Source organism: Giraffa tippelskirchi, chromosome 6 (genome assembly GCF_054371585.1).
Source record: "Giraffa tippelskirchi isolate mGirTip1 chromosome 6, T2T-mGirTip1v1.2.pri, whole genome shotgun sequence".
NCBI lineage: Eukaryota > Metazoa > Chordata > Mammalia > Artiodactyla > Giraffidae > Giraffa > Giraffa tippelskirchi.
The window spans coordinates 6621108-6638723 of NC_137280.1; positions in this window are offsets into that span (position 1 = coordinate 6621108).

The window sequence follows — 17616 nt, forward strand, 5'->3', positions numbered from 1 at the left end:
TTGCTTGCTTATCCAGTACTTTATCAGATTAGATTAATACCAGATTAGAATTCAAATTTTCCTATTACAAAGTCCCTGCTCTAACTAATCACATCATATTGCTTCCTTAGTTTTCCATTTCAGTTGAGATGTGTCCTTGGGGTTTAATTTTTTGTCTCAGTAGACACTTGTGACCTCAGGATTTCTAATCAAAAGACTGTAAAGGGAGGAAAGAGTGGATACCAGTTACCTTCCTCCATACACACGTTTTGAGAGGTGCAGCAAGGTGAAAATTGGCCACCAAAAGATACCCACATTCTGAACCCCGGAGCTGTGAATATATTGCTTTATACAACAAAAACATATTTACAAATGTGATCATGTTAAGGATCTGTAGATGAAGGAGAATAGCCTGAATTATCTCCGTGGACAAAATAATCACAAGAGTTTTTATGAGGGAGGAAGTAGGTTTCGAGTCTGTGAAAGAGATCTGACCATGTTAAGATGCTAGCTTTGAAGATCAAGGAAGAGGAAAGAGGCAAAAATGCAGGTTGCCTCCAGAAACCTGCAGAGACAAAGACATGGATTCTGCCGGAGAACCTCTAGAAGGAACTAGCCCTTGATTTTCAAACTTATGGCTTCCAGAACTATAAGGGAATAAATCTGTGATTTTTTAAGCCAATGTTTGTGGTAACAAGTTACAGTGTCCATGAGAAATTAATATAAGTGATTACTAGAAAATAACATCTCCTTTCCTTCTTCTGTGAGCTGAGAAGCCTGATGAGGCCTAATGTCTTCACAGATGTCATCCTAACAACTGTCAAAAGATCTGAAGTTTCCTGTGATCAATGAATGAATGTAGGACTCTCTACTTTTCTTTGTTACTGTGATACTTGAGATCTTGAGTTTTCTCTTCTATTTATCTCTCTGAAAACAAGGATAAAGCATTGGGCTTGCCCATCTCATAGAAAGGCTGTTTAGCTTCATTTGTTAAAGGTTGTAAAATTCAGTGATGATGATAAACACTAATCTTTATTTAACCAGCTACCCAAGAAGAAAATTAAATGAAAAACCAGGAGTGTGCCTTGCAGCACAGTATCTGATAGAGTTCTTTTAGTTCAAACCAATGGAGGCCTATATTTAAAATACAATATTTGTAATCTGTTCTATCAAAGTGATAAATTAAGGTTTACAGCTTCCATTTCCTTGTTTATCGCAACTGCTTAAATTCAATTGCTTTAATTAAAGTTGCACTGAGAATGCATTTTCCCATTTATAGTTCCAAAGGCTACCGGGGTTTGTTCTATTATAGCCTTTCCAGGTTATAATGTTTTAAGAATCATCACTTATTTTTCTTAACAGTAAAAAGACATGTTCCTTCTTATATGAATACCTATTGTTTCAATTAATAAGTCATAGAGCAGGTCGCAAAATAGGCAGTTTCTAGGTTAGTTGTGGGCAGAGATATTTTATTACCATTTTTGCTCTGAAATCTGCCTTTACCTTGTTGTTGAAACATACAGAGACATTATATGACAACGAAAGGACACATTCCAATTCAATAAAGAGACTAACAAATATTAAGTACACACCAACCAGATCAGTTTAGCATTTCCTTGGTGAACCAAAAAAGTAACCTTTATTTTATTGTATTTTGATGGTCCTAAATGAGAAATAGAACAGCAGCAGAGTACTGCTGAATCTGGTAATTTACTCAAAGAAATGAATTTGGATAGTTGGTCATGCAAAAGTCCCACCCATCCATCACTTACATCTTCATTCTAAACAGTGCTAACCCCCAAGCCAGAGAAAACCTGTTCTACCTCCCAGTCATGGCCAACCTCCCTTCCTCTTTCCCTGCCTCCCTTTCTTCCCTCCTTTTATATTTTGACATCATTTCAGGAGACAATTTCAAGTATAACACAAAGAACTCGGTATGTATACCCTTTATCAAGATTCACAGATGTTCACGTTTTGCTCCCTTTGCCTTGCCTTCAATTCTTTCATGCTTCTGATTCCCTCTTTCTCACTCCCTTTCTCTCCTTCTCACCATTTTGAGAGTTAGGTTGAAGCCTCATACCCCTTTACTTCTAAGTACTTCATTAGTTATTTCCTGAGTACAATTATATTCTCCTGGACAAGTTATCAAAATCAGAAGTTGATATTGATACAAAATATTTCTCTAATCCATAGCTCATACTCAAGTCTTGTCAAATGCCCAATGAAATACTTTATAACTGCTATTTTCTTAGTGCAGGATCTAGTATTGCAATTAGTTGTCACATCTACTTAGTCTCCTTTTATTGGAAAGAATTTCTAAGATTTTTTTTTTTCAACTTCGACATTATTGAAGAGTCCTGGCCAACTATTTTGTAGAGAATTCCCTCTTTGGGGATTTTTTGGTATGTTCTCATAATTGCTTTCAGGTTATGTATTTTGGGAAGAAATACAATGATATTCTTCTTCCTTAGTGCATCCTATTGGAAGGCATGCCTTATGTTTCTGATGTTGGTAATGTTAACTTTGGGTTTCCCAAGTGGAGCTAGTGGCAAAGAACTCACCTGCCAAAATAGGTAGTTGTAAGAGGCCCAGGTTCCTACCCACGTTTGATCCCTGAGTTGGCAAGATCCCTTGGAGGAGGACATGGCAACCCACTCCAGTATTCATGGAAAATGGAAACTTTCCTTGAATAAAATCCCATGAACAGAGGAGCGTGGCAGGCTACAGTCCACGGGGTCACAAAGAGTCAGACTTTGGGGATTTTTTGGTATGTTCTCATAATTGCTTTCAGGTTATGTATTTTGGGAAGAAATACAATGATATTCTTCTTCCTTAGTGCATCCTATTGGAAGGCATGCCTTATGTTTCTGATGTTGGTAATGTTAACTTTGGGTTTCCCAAGTGGAGCTAGTGGCAAAGAACTCACCTGCCAAAATAGGTAGTTGTAAGAGGCCCAGGTTCCTACCCACGTTTGATCCCTGAGTTGGCAAGATCCCTTGGAGGAGGACATGGCAACCCACTCCAGTATTCATGGAAAATGGAAACTTTCCTTGAATAAAATCCCATGAACAGAGGAGCGTGGCAGGCTACAGTCCACGGGGTCACAAAGAGTCAGACTTGACGGAACAACATAGCACACACACAGTGTTAGCTTTAGCCTTTGTTATTGCATCTACCAAGTTTCTCCAAACCAAAGTTATTTTTTTCCATTTGTAATTAATAAGCAATTTGTGGGGTGATAACTTGAGACTGTATAAATATGCTATATCTCATTAAAGTTTATAATCATTGATGATCTTCTAATTTCACTTTTCTTTCTGTGTTTATTGGCTAACATCCTACTGTAAGGAAGAGTGTTCCCTTCTCTTTCACTTATATTGATTTGCACATTTATATATGAAGGAACAGGTCTTCTCCAGTGGCATAGTGATAAAGAACCCTCTTGCAATGCAGGCGATGCAGGAGACTCAGATTTGAGCCCTTGATCTGAAAGATCCCTTGGAGGAGGGCTTAGCAACCCATTCCAGTATACTTGCCAGGAATTATTCCACGGACAGAGGAGCCTAGTGGGCTACAGTTGATAGGATCACAAAGATTTGGACATGAGTGAAGCGATGGAGCACATATGTGGTAATGAATGGGTCTTCTAGTCAGTGAGGTATGATATACCACTATCTTTTTAATATTCAAATAGTTCCAAATTTGACTACTTTGATGAATTGAAGTCCCATCAAGGTGATGCCTGTGCTCTTTTGGAGAAACTCACCCTTCTTGAACTCTTCCTTACTTTCTGACATAATAAGATTTCACAGGTTTTTCTTGTCGTTGCTGTTCAGTGGCTAAGTTGTGATTGATTCATTGCAGCCCCATGCCCTGCAGCGTGCCAGGATTCCCTGTCCTTTACTCTCTCCCAGAGCTTGCTTGAACTCATGTCCATTGAGTCAGTGATGTCATCCAAACATTCCATCCTCTGTTGCCCTCCTACCCTCCTCTCTCAGTCTTTCTCAGCACCAGGGTCTTTTCCAATGACACAGCACTTTGCATCAGATAGCCGAAGTATTGGAGCTTCAGCTTTAGCATCAGTCCTTCCAACAAATAATCAGGGTTGATTTCTGTTAGGGTTGACTGGTTTTATCTCCTTCCTATCCAAGGGACTTTCAAAAGTTCTTCTCCAGGACACAGTTCAAAAGCATCAATTCTTTGGTGCTCAGCCTTCTTTATGGTCCAGCTCTCACATCTGTACATGACTACTGGAAAAACCACAGTTTTGACTATATGGATCTTTGTAGGCAAAGTAATGTCTCTGCCCTTTAATACTCTATTTAGGTTTGTCATAGCTTTCCTTCCAAGGAGCAAGCATCTTTTAATATCATGGCTGCAGTCACCATCTGCAGTGATTTTGGAGTTCAAGAAAATAAAATTCATCACTGTTTCCACTTTTCCCCCATCTATTTGCCATGAAGTGATGGGACCAGGTGCCATGATCTTAGTGTTTTTTTACTGCTGAATTTTAAGTCACCTTTTTCACTCTCCTTTTCATCCTCATCAAGAGACTCTTTAGTTCCTCTTTGCTGTCTCCCACAGAGTGGTATCATCTGCATACCTGAGGTTGTTGACATTTCTTCTGGGAATCTTGATTCCAGCTTGTGATTCATCCAGTCTGGGATTTCACATGAGGTACTCTGCATATAATTTATTAATAAATAATCGAGGTGACAGTATACACCCTTGATGTACTCCTTTCCAAATTATAAAAAAGTCTGTTGTTCCATGTTTGGTTCTAACTTGACTTGCATATGGGTTTCTCAGTAGACAGGTAAGTTGGTCCGGTATTCCCATCTCTTTAAGAATTTCCCATTGTTTGTTGTGATCCACACAGTCAAATGCTTCAGTGTAGTCACAAATCAGATTTTTTTTATGGAATTTCCTTGCTTTCTCTATGATTGAATGGAGTTAGTAATGTGATCTCTGCTTCTTCTACCTTCTCTAAACCCAGCTTGTACATCTGGAAATTCCCAATTCACATACTGCTGAAGCCTAGTTTGAAGGATTTTGAGTATTACTTTGCCAGCATGACAAATGGGCACAATTTTATGGTAGTTTGAACATTCCTTGGCATTTCCTTCTTTGGGGTTGGAATAACAACTGACCTACTACAGTCCTGTGGCCACTGCTGAGTTTTCCAAATTTACTGGCATATTGAGTGCAGCACTTTAACAGCATCATCTTTTAGGATTTAACATAGCTTAGCTGGAATTCCATTACCTCCACCAGCTTTATTCATACGAATGCTTCCTAAGGTCCACTTGACTTCACAGTCTAGGATGTCTGACTCTAGATGAGTGACCACACCATCATGGTTATCTGCATCATTAAGACTATTTTTGGTCTTAAGATAAGAAAGCCTTCCTAAGAGAACAGTGCAAAGAAATAGAGGAAAACAACAGAATGGGAAAGACTAGAGAATTCTTCAAGAAAATTAGAGATACCAAGGGAACATTTCATGCAAAGATGGGCACAATAAAGGACAGAAACAGTATGGACCTAACAGAAGCAGAAGATATTAAGAAGAGGCGGCAGGAATACAAAGAAGAACTGTACAAAAAAGATCTTCACGATCCAGGTAACCATGATGGTGTGATCACTCACCTAGAGCCAGACATCTTGGAACGTGAAGTCAAGTGGGCCTTAGGAAGCATCATCACAAGCAAAGCTAACGGAGGCGATGGAATGCCAGTTGAGCCATTTCAAATTCTAAAAGATGATGATGTTAAAGTGCAGCACTCAATATGTCAGCAAATTTGGAAAACTCAGCAGTGGCCACAGGACTAGAAAAGGTCAGTTATCATTTCAAACCTAAAGAAAGGCAATGCCAAAGAATGTTCAAACTACTGCACAATTGTACTCATTTACATGCTAGCAAAGTAATGCTCAAAATTCTCCAAGGTAGGCTTCAACAATACAAAAACTGAGAACTTCCAGATGTTCAAGCTGGATTTAGAAAAGGCAGAGGAACCAGAGAACAGATCGCCAACATCTGCTGGATCTTAGAAAAAGCAAGAGAGTTCCAGAAAAAAACACCTACTTCTGCTTCATTGACTATGCTAAAGCCTTTTACTGTGTGGATCACAACAAACTGGAAAATTCTTAAGGAGATGGGAATACCAGACCACCTTACCTGCCTCCTGAGAAGTCTTCATGCAGGTCAAGAATCAACAGTTAGAACTGGACATGGAACAACAGACTGGTTCCAAATAGGAGTACGTCAAGGCTGTATATTGTCATCCTGCTTATTTAACTTATATGCAGAGTACATCATGAGAAACACTGGGATGGATGAAGCACAAGCTGGAATCAAGATTGCTGGGAGACATATCAATAACCTCAGATATGCAGATGACACCACCCTTAAGGCAGAAAGCAAAGAACTGAAGAGCCTCTTGATGAAGGTGCAAGAGAAGAATGAAAAAGCTGGCTGAAAACTCAACATTCAGAAAACTAAGATCATGGCATCTGGTCCCTTCACTTTATGGTAAATAGATGGGGAAACAATGGAAACAGTGACAGACTTTATTTTTTTGAGTTTCCAAATCACTGCAGATGGTAACTGCAGCCATGAAATTAAAGGATGCTTGCTCCTTGGTAGAAAAGCTATGGCAAAACTAGACATATGTTTAAAAGCATAGACATTACTTTGCCAACAGAGGTCCGTCTAGTCAAAGCTGTGGATTTTCCAGTAGTCATGTATGGATGTGAGAGTTGAACCATAAAGAAGGTTGAGCATCAAAGAATTGATGCTTTTGAACCGTGGTGTTGGAGAAGACTCTTGAGAGTCCTTTCAACTACAAGGAGATCAAACCAGTCAATCCTAAAGGAAATCAACCCTGAATATACATTGGAAGGACTGATGCTGAAGCTAAAGTTCCAATACTTTGGCCACCTGATGAGAAGAACTGACTTCCTGGAAAAGACCCTGATGCTGGGAAAGATTGAAGGCGAGAGGAGAAGGGGACGACAGAGGATGAGATGGTTGGATGGCATCACTGACTCAATGTACATGAGTTTGAGCAAGCTCCAAGAGATGGTGAATGACAAGGAAGCCTGTTGTGCTGCAGTCCATGGGATCTCAAATAGTCAGACACGACTGAGTGTCTGAACAGCAACAAGACAATTTTTGTATATTTCTTCTGTTATTCTCGCCACCTCTTCTTAATCTCTTCTGCTTCTGTCAGGTCCTTGCCGTTTCTGTCTTTTATTGAGCCCATCTTTGCATGAAGTATTCATTGGTATCTTCGATTTTATTGAAGTGATCTCTAGTTTTTTCCATTCTATTTTTTCCCTCCATTTCTTTGCATTGTTCACTTAAGGGGGTTTTCTTATCTTTCCTGGCTATTCTCTTTAATTCAGCATTCAGTTGGGCATATTTTTCCCTTCCTCCTTTGCCTTTCACTTCTCTTCTTTTCTCAGCTATTTGTAAGGCCTCCTCAGACAACCACTTTGCCTTCTTGCATTTCTTTTTCTTTGGAATGGTTTTGGTCACTGCCTCTTGTACCATGTTACAGACCTCTGTCTATAGTCTTCAGACACTCTGTCTACCACATCTAATACTGTGAGTCTATTCACCACTTCCACTGTATAATCATAAGGGATTTGATTTAAGTCATATCTGAATGGCCTGGTGGTTTTCCCTACTTCCTTCAATTTAAGCCTGAATTTTGCAATAAGCAGTTCATGATGTGATACACAGTCAGCTCCAGGTCTTGTTTTTCCGACTGCATAATGATTCTGTTTTCAGCTGCAAAGAATATAATCAATTTGATTTTGGTATTGATCATCTGGGGACATTCATGTGTAGAGTTGTCTGTTCTGTTGTTGGAAGAGTGTGTTTGCTGTGACCAGTGTGTTCTCATGACAGAATCTCTTAGCCTTCACCCTGCTTCACTTCGTATTTCAAGGCCACATTTTCCTGTTACTACAGGTAAATCTTGACTTCCTACTATTGCATTCCAATTCTCTATGATAAAAAAAGAACATCTTTCTTTCATTTCAGTTCTAGAAGGAGTTGTAAGTCTTCATAGAACAGTTCAACTTCAGCTTCTTTGGCATTAGTGGTTCAGCCATAGACTTGAGTTACTGTGATATCAAATTGTTTGCCTTGGAAACGAACGGAGATCATTCTGTCGTTTTTGAGACTGCACCCAAGTACTGCATTTCAGACTCTTTTATTGACTCAGAGGGCTACTCCATTCCTTCTAAGGGATTCTTGGCAACAGTAGTGGATATTACAGTCATGTGAATTAAATTTGCCCGTTTCTGTCCATTTAAATTCACTAATTCCTAAGGTGTCAACATTCACTCTTGCAGTCTCCTGCTTGACCACATCCAATTTACCTTGATTTATAGACCTAATATTTCAGGTTCCAGTGTAATATTGTTCTTTACAGTATCAGAATTTACTTTCACCACCAGACACATCCACAGCTGAGCATCATTTCTGCTTTGGCCTGGCTGCTTTAGTTTTCCTGGATCTATCTCTCCTCTCTTTCCCAGTAGCATGTTGGACACTTACTGACCTGTGGGGCTCGTTATTCAGTGTCCTATCTTTTTGCCCTTTCATACTGTTCATGGGATTCTTGATGAAAGAACACTGGAGTGGTTTGCCATTCCTCATTCCTTTCTCCAGTGGACCACATCCCTGTTTCAGTCCTGGAATCAGCTCAGAGGCCACGGCTCATTTTGATAGATAATGGATTTTAGAAACCAAGATTTGAGTTCCTTATTTATTCTCATTGCTATTAGTAGGTCACTGGTTATAAGCCCTCTTAGTTAAGGAAGCTAGGATAATGTGTGCATGTATCTGCATATACATACATATACCAATACTGATATTTAAAAGCATTTTTGCATCTGCCTATCTCTAAATATATTAAAAACCATGAATGCACACTGATAATTTAATATAACTACCTGCAATACATTCTGCTTTTTCCAAAGTTGCTCAGCTATTAAGTAAAAGAACTTGAACTTGATTTCAGAATTTCCCTGATTCTGAAAGTCCACATTCAAAACCACTAAGGTTAAAACTTACTGCTCAAGCCCCAGCCACTTATTCTTCAGTCGGTTGTACTAACTGAATGTCCCTTATCACTATTCATTCTTTCTGAAAGTAAAGTAATGATTAAGACAAATGTTACTTTTTTGTCATATCTGACAGAAGATTGCAGTTCATGTTGTTTTCTAAGTCTAAAAAAATGGCTTTTGATGCTTTTTTAAAAAAAATTTCCTTCTTGGCCTTGATGAGAGGCACAGTTACCAGGTTCAGAAATGAAGTCACTCTCTAGTCTATTCTAGCAAATCTGCAGTGAGAGCACCCCTTTCACATATTAATTTGATAATTTGTCTCACTTTTTGTAGAGCAAATATGTTCTACTCTAAAAAAGTGAACCATATAACTCAGATAAATACACATTGCATTACTTTTCCTGTTTTTATTTCATCTGCAACACACCAGAATTTTTTTCACACCTGTCTCAATAAACTTTCACTGATATAGTTGAATAAAGCAACATCTGTGACTTTCTATTTCTTTAAACCCTGGAAAGCCTGAAAATCAGAATAACATTCACCACAGTTTTTCTGCAACACATGCAAATTATTTTTAGAACTTTCAGAGATTTTCCAAGACTTCTTGATTCCTTCCTTTGATATTGCTCTAATCATTCAAGTGATAAATAGAAGTCAGCATTTAGATTCAGATTTCAGAAGCCTCCTATGGCTGTTAGCCTCATTTGTTTAGGAGACTATTCCTAGAGTATATTTGAGTATTTGATTCCAACACTGGCACAGTCTTCTAAGGGGATTCTGGGGAAATAGAGACTATGAGAAAATCCAAGTAGAAATTGACTAAAGAAGTTGTTAAAGGAAGAAACCAACAATTTTTCCCCTTTCAGCTCAGAAGCTAAAACACTATATGAAAACCCTTACCACTACCGCAGTGAGCAACAGAGGGAACGATTATTCTGATATTTCTAAAATTAGATATCAAACGTATGGACAGTCTTCATTTTGATCAAAGTTCGTGGGGTTGAAATATCAATAGCTCTTCCTATTTACATTAATTTACTTACTGTATAAAATAACAGTGAAAATATAAGCCAAAATAATTTCTGCTTTAGCAGTTTCTGTTTCTGTAGTTAAAAGCCTGCAAAATAAATCACCCCTTTTTAATACTAATCTGTTACCTTTTTTCTCCTCTGATTGATATTTTAAAATTATTTTAAAGATATCTGATTTTAAAAATAAGAACTGTTTCTGAATCCAGGTAAGAGTTAGAGATCAGTATACATTTTCTTTAATTCAATGCTAGAAATATTCTGCTCTTATATAGAATGTATTATTTTTCCTTAAAAAAAAAAAATGCTTTTTCCTCAGGCAGTTGATAGGGTGAGAGAAGACAGAGACTTGAAAATATTTCATTAGCATGTATTAACAGTAGTGTTTAATTTTGAAAATATAACTCACATAAGTGGTCTTGAAATGGTTAAATTGAAAAACTCCAGAAAGAAAGAAGGGCAAAACATCTGATTGTGAGACACAAAAATGTACCAAACAATGGTTTTGGTATGGAGAAGAGTTTTGGTTGACAGACAACATTGGCATTATTTTCTCCCAGTCCTAAAGCACTCTCATAGAAACCCATCCCATCACCCCAGTAAGTAACAAAGAGAAAATTTATTCTGATAGCTGACTTGCAACAAGCATTTTGCAGCGGTTATGAATCTGTATTTCAATTATTCCATGGAACTGTAGCATTGAAAATAAAACAAAAGAATAATTATAAACAGATAGGATATTTATGATTATAAACATTGGCAAAGAAAAAGAGAGATACTAAAAATTCTAAGACCAGGAAAAGACTATTCAGTTACATCCATTGTGGCCAAAAAATGGATCAGTAAATGGCACAGAAACATAATAATGAAAGGGTGAGAGCCTTCAAGTCTGGATGGAACAGAACAAATCATCAGCCAGTCTGACTCCTAGACCTGGGTGACCAGGCCTTTCCCCTAGGCCTCTGCTTTTGAGCTCTTCCAGCTGTATTCATCTTCACAAGGTGTGGAGTCCACAGTAGATGTGGACATCTGCAGATAATGCACACATGTGTTCTGGCATCTGAGGTCTTGGAATTCTCTGTGCAAAAGACGCTGAACCTGTTTCCAGAGCTTGTGTGGGTCTGTCCTTTAGAGAGTAGACCATGCCGTCAGGACTTAGGGAGTAACTTTTAGTTGCTGTGCTGGTGAAAGGAGTTTGAATATGTGGCTACTTGAGATTCAGGCTCAAGCCAGGGATGGAAAGCGAAACAGGGCAGTCATGGGCTGGGCCTGTATTCACCTGTTGGTTCTAGTCCATCCCAGTCTGGGGCAGAAGTCTGAGATTTCTAAATTAAAGCTCAATTTTCAAGTTGCTATGAGGAGTAGAATGCATTTTTTCTTGACTTGGCTCATAACAATTAATATTTAGATATTTGTTATGTAGGCTTCCCAGGTGGCTCAGTGATAAAATATCTGCCTGCAACACAATAGATTCGATCCCTGGGTGGAGAAGATCCCCTAGAGAAGGAAATGGCAACCCACTCCAGTATTCTTGCCTGAGAAATCCCATGGACAGAGGAGCCTGGTGGGCTACAGACCGTGGGGTTGCAAAAGAGTCAGACATGACATAGTGACTCTACCACAACAATTTTTGGCCTAGGCCCCATAAAAGTTGGGGGTAGGGCATGACTAGCAAAATATGATTTTGTGATTTATTAATTCACTACAGAGAAGAGATACTTTGCTTAATATAAAGACAAACTTAAAAGCATATATAACCTGGTATATGTGTATATATTTTTGTTTGGTTTTAAGTGTTGTTTATCACTTAAGTAGCTTTTTAACTTTACATGCTTTCTGGCAGAAAGGGCTTTGTTCAATCTCACCTTTTTTTTTTTTTTTTCATTATAAAGTCCTTCACCTGTTGTTCAATAAGGATGCTAGAGCCAAAGAAATTCAAATGTCAAATGCCATCAAGATTCTGATGCTCAGGTTATACTAAACATTGCCCACATATAATGTGGAGATGAGTAAGACCCAGTCCTGTGTGACCATGTCCCACATGAGCCATGAGGAATCGATCTATATTCTTAAGACTGAAATTTTGGAGCTGGAAGTGACTTTGAATAATCTACTTCAATAATTTCATTTACAACTTAGAGAATTGAGACCTGGAAAGACATCATTTAACACCAACTGATAACCTCTCCTGCCACCAAAAGAAAAGCGGTTTACCTAGCCTAAAAGATAGAAATCACTGAGAGTCTTTAAATGTGATTGATATTTAAAGTTTTTTTAGCTCTATGAAGGTGTCCCCGTTTTGAGGTTAGATGTGTATTGATTTTCAAGTTTGCTATCAAAATGCAGATACCTCTAGGCAACATATAGGCTTATGCATTTTAAGCTAAGCTAATTGATAGCTGAAATCTTTGAAACTGAACACAAATTAGAAGCCTAATTCATTTGAAAAGTGGGAAATAGGCTGGTTAAGGAGGTGTGCTGACAAGTGAGCTGGATGAGAGCCAAAAATGCTTTGCCTCCTACATGGTATTGCTTAAGGCCAGTCCTATAGGTAGGGTGATGCTGACTAAAGAAAAAGTGGCCCAGCTGTTGAAACTGCTTTGCAGCAAACAGGAAGTGACAAAAATAACTACCTTTTCAACACAAGCAGAAGATTTAAATGGTGCACCATAAATTTTTGTCTGTCAATTAGATTGCAAACTAGAAAGTTATGGATAACAAGGATGCCTTCACATGTCACTTCAGGGGGCTGTTTAAAAATAGAAGACTGTGGGAAAGCAGGAGAAGTATAATCAATACCTTGATTAATGGCAGTAATTTCACACAAACATCTGGGCAATTAAATATGCTCTTTAGAAGGTGTTTTGCCTCGTGACTAGTGCAGGAATGAATGAGTTTCAAATTGAATATCACTGTCAGTATACTGGATAATTCACAGCCACAAACAATTTCAAGTTAGAACATTTCCAGCTATCAAACATATAAAAAGTCTTTTATTTAGAAGCAAATATACTCTGGATTACCTATTCAGTCTCTGTTCATTAATTTAATTATATAATGACAATTATGCATATACACACAATATTATATCCCAAAATTTAAGTTTGGAATTATGGGAAATGATAGAGCTGTACCGCACATGCTCAGTTGCTAAGTCATGTCCGACTCTTTGTGACCCGGTGGACCGTAGCCCACCAGGCTGCTGTGTCCATGGGATTTCCTGGGCTAGAATATTGGAGTGAGTTGCCATGTTCTTCTCTAAGAACTCTATCACAAGACTCCTATTCCCATGAAAGGAAAAATTTCTGTTGACTAAGCAAAGAATAGTCTAAGGAAAGAATTATCCAGAAATGGAAACTGGCTGTGTTTCCAAACCACAGTCAAACATTAAAAATATTTGCAGTGTTTGTAAAATTTAATTCAGCAAGTCTGAAGTGGAATTCAGGAATCTGTATGGCCATTTAACGCCTTGAAAGTTCTTGATCATTAGCCATCTTTGAGAAACACTGCAGTATTGTAGTAAAAGACCTATGATATAAGATAAAAATCTAAAATATATGATCCAAGAGATGGAACTCTTTTACCCAAAAATAGCTCCAAAATGAACTGTTATATTCACACTTTATCCACATTATCATATGATTGGTCTTTTAAATGAAACCTTGTCATTGTAATAATCCTCTCATTTCAATCATCTTTAGAATCCTAGAATAGAAAAAGACTAGTAAAGCAATGATTTATACACATAGAAAATAAAGGAATTGAGGACAGGACTGCTAGATTCTGAAAATTTAGTTAGTGATTCACTGGACTCCTATGCAGTTCTAATCAACACATTATACAAGCCCTCTCGGTAAAAATGATACCATTAATGAAAATGTTTTAGGAAATTTGCACCTATCTTAAATACTCGGATATCAGCTGACAATGTTACATCTCATACCTTTCGGGAAAAAAAAATGTTCTTACATCTAAGTGTCATGAGATTTTATAGCCAGGAAATTCAAACCATAAGTAATGCCATCAGTTATGTAGATCATGATTTTAATTATAAGAAAGCAGTGCTGTGAAAAGGTGAAAAGAAACTATACTGCTTCTAAAAACTGAGGCAATAAAGAAAATCCACTGGCAAATTGTTACTGTGATTCCAGTCTTGTCCCTTTCAACTCCTAGATCATCCAGTGAAACTGTTACCTGCTGTCTCTGCATCAGTGTAGACACTTATTTCTGGCTATCTCTCCTCCTAGGCAAAGTGAAGATTCACCACTTAAAAAATCTCCTTTCCTGCTTTCCTTTAGAGCCACTCCTGAGTTGAACTATTGCACCACAACAGTCCTCTCTTCTATTGGTGTCAGCATCTCAAATGACCAAGAAAACAGGCTGGAAATGTTCCCTCCTCAGGCTCCTGCTTGTGGCTTGGAGAGCGGGTGACTCTGCAGCAGGTATGGGTAATGGAAATGTGCATTACTTTTCCATGCCACAAGTGCCTTCGGGACCTGCCTGGATGTCATCCAGTATATACCACTAACTGGCACGTGTAACTTTGATTCAGTTCATATAAAGTGCAAGAATTCTGTAGTTGCTAGTTCAGTATCTAAAAAGCATAGTAGCAAGTCAAGGATTATTTTTCAAAGTGACAATGGTTACTTGATATAAAGTACATGATTCTCATTCCAGAGCTCTGAACATTTCTCCTATTATGGGTTGTTGTATGCTGAATGTGCTAAAAGCACTTTGAGCATAAGTAAATACACTGAGTAATAACAGAAACTCAATCCTTTAAACCATGGACAAATATGTCTTTTTTGAACCCCATTCAAGTCAAGTAGCCTTAATTATTGAGTACTGAGTTGAAGAGTATATTCAAAATAATACATGTGACTCTTTCTTGACAGTAAAGCCTACAAGGTACAACAGATTATTAATACTTTTATTATTAATTACATTATTGATTTAGGAACTATTCTAGCTTGCCCTAAATAATTAGGCACCTAGAAATTTCTTTGGATTGTTCAAATCTCCTTTTACACTCACTTTCCTTATGTTGACATGCATGCATCTGCGTCTCTTAGCTCATTCTATCCAGATTTTATCAGCATGCTGTCATCAATGTAGATGGGAGACAAGAATTCTATGTAAGAGTAAGAATGATTTATTTCCCTTCAAGCTAAATTATAACACAGATCTGACATAACATGGTGCAATACGGCAAAGGTGTACTGCTGTCCTTGCCAATTGTGAAAACTGAATAAGATAGTCTATACTAATTGGAATAAATTAAAAACAAAATCATTCATCAGATCAGTAGCTGCAAATCAAATGACAGAGACTGTACAATTTATTCCAGTAAGGAGATCACATCTGAAATACCCATGACAATTTAAACCACCATCTGATCATCACTATGATTATCCATCATTATGCTCGAAACCCATTCATATTCTTAACTGGCTAAAGAGGGGAGTTAAATGGTTATGGAGTAGCAATAACAACCATTGAATTTGTAAAACCTTTGAAGAATGGCCCTAAATTTTCTGTACATTATTCCAGGAACATAGTTTTACTTTTCATATGAAGAAGAGCCTTTGGGTCCTACATATTACTATCACTCTTCACTTGGATGAATACTGAAGTTAAAGAATTCATAAGATGCTAACTGTGATATTCCCGATTCTTTAAGTAGGTAACCATGGCATACATTAGGATCCTGCTGGGGCTGCACTGAATCAAAAACCCTCTCCATAAGATATCTGCCTGGAAGACCAGAGTAGATACTTAGGTCCTTCGGAATTAGACTGTGCAAAGTCAGTATTAAAATATCTCTAGAAATGAGACAGGGGGAGTCAAGATGGTGGAGATGTAAGAGGACATAGAGTTCACCCTTCCCCACAAATGAATCAAGAATGCACATACAAATGGAATAATTGTTAAGAGAATTGGCAGAGGGTCTTGGAAACCTATAGGACAAGAAAGATCCCTGTGTAACCAGGTAGGATGAAAGAAAGAAGAAGGAAAAGAAAGGAGAGGAAGTGAGATGAGCTTGGTGCTCCTGGGGGATTTGAAGAGAGATTCCTGCGTCCTGGAAAGGCACCTCACCAGCAGACAGATCCGCTGGGACAGGAGGGGAGCTTCAGGGGCTTCAAGAAGAGGGCAGCGACCCATCTGTGGCAGGCAGGACAGAGGACAGCTACACGGAGGGTCTGAGCCACAGTCCTGGGTACCCAAGCCTGAGACACGCGCTGACCGGTGTGGAACACTGGGCGGTGGAACTCGGGGTGTGGAGAGCAGACCAGGGAGAAGGTTGCTACCGACTGTGGAGACAGCCTGAGGCGTGGGAGAGAGGAGCTCGGACATGAACTCTCCCGGAGGACGCCCGAGCGGCCACAGGAGTGAAGTGCCTCTGTCGGGTGACATGCAGGGGGACCGCCATCGCGCCCTTCCTCCCGACCCACAGGCGCCTGCCCCTGACACTGCCCTGCAGTGCCTGAGCCTGCTCCGCGGGGCCAGGCCCCGTGGGGAGTGGGTGGCCGTCGCTAAGGCGTAGCCGACTCTGGGTGACCTCCTGGGCTGCAGCACACCCTCTGTGTAGCTGGCCTCTGTCCTGCGTGCAGCGGACTGGTCACTGCCCTCTCCCCAGGCCCCTGTAGCTCCCTTCCTGTCCCAGAGGCTCTCTCTGCCGGCGAGGGGCAGAGAGAATCAGTCCTAAAGGGAATAAAGTCATTGGAAGGACTGCTGCTGAAGCTGAAGCTCTAAATCTCTCTTCTCCTTCAGCTCCCCTCAGGAACACAGAGCTCACTTCCCTCCATCACACACTCCTCTGTCCTCCATTATCTCCTGGAACTTGCTCAAATTCAGGTCCTTTCAGTTGGTGATACTTTCTAACCATCTCACCCTCTGCTGCCGCCTTCTCCTTTGGCCTTCAGTCTTTCCCAGCATCAGGTAGCCAAAATATTATGGGGAATGAAAACCGCAAACCTACAACAGATACATACCAAAAAAACCAAAAAGCAACTCAAACACAACACTAAAGATGGTCATCAAACTAAAAGACAAAAGGGAAAAGAGAGGAAAGGAAGAAAAAAATGTCTACAAGAACAAACCTAAAACAATTAAGAAATGTCAACAAGAACATATATCAATAATTACCTTAAATGAAAATGGTTTAAATGCTCCAACCAAAAGACATAGACTAGCTGATTGGATACAAAAACAAGGAGGTATAAATACTGTCTACAAGATTGCTTAGTCACTCAGTTGTGTCCAACTCTTTGTGACCCAATGGACTGTAGCCTGCCAGGCTCCTCTGTCCATTGGATGCCCCAGACAAGAATGCTGGAGCTGGTTGCCATTTCCTTCTCCAGGGGTCTACAAAAGACCCTCTTCAAATCTAGGGACACATACAGACCAAAAGTGAGGGAATGGAGAAAGATCTTCCATATAAATGAAAGTCAAAAGAAAACTAGAATAACAATACTCATATCAGACAAAATATACTTTAATAAAGACTATTATAAGAGTCAAGGAA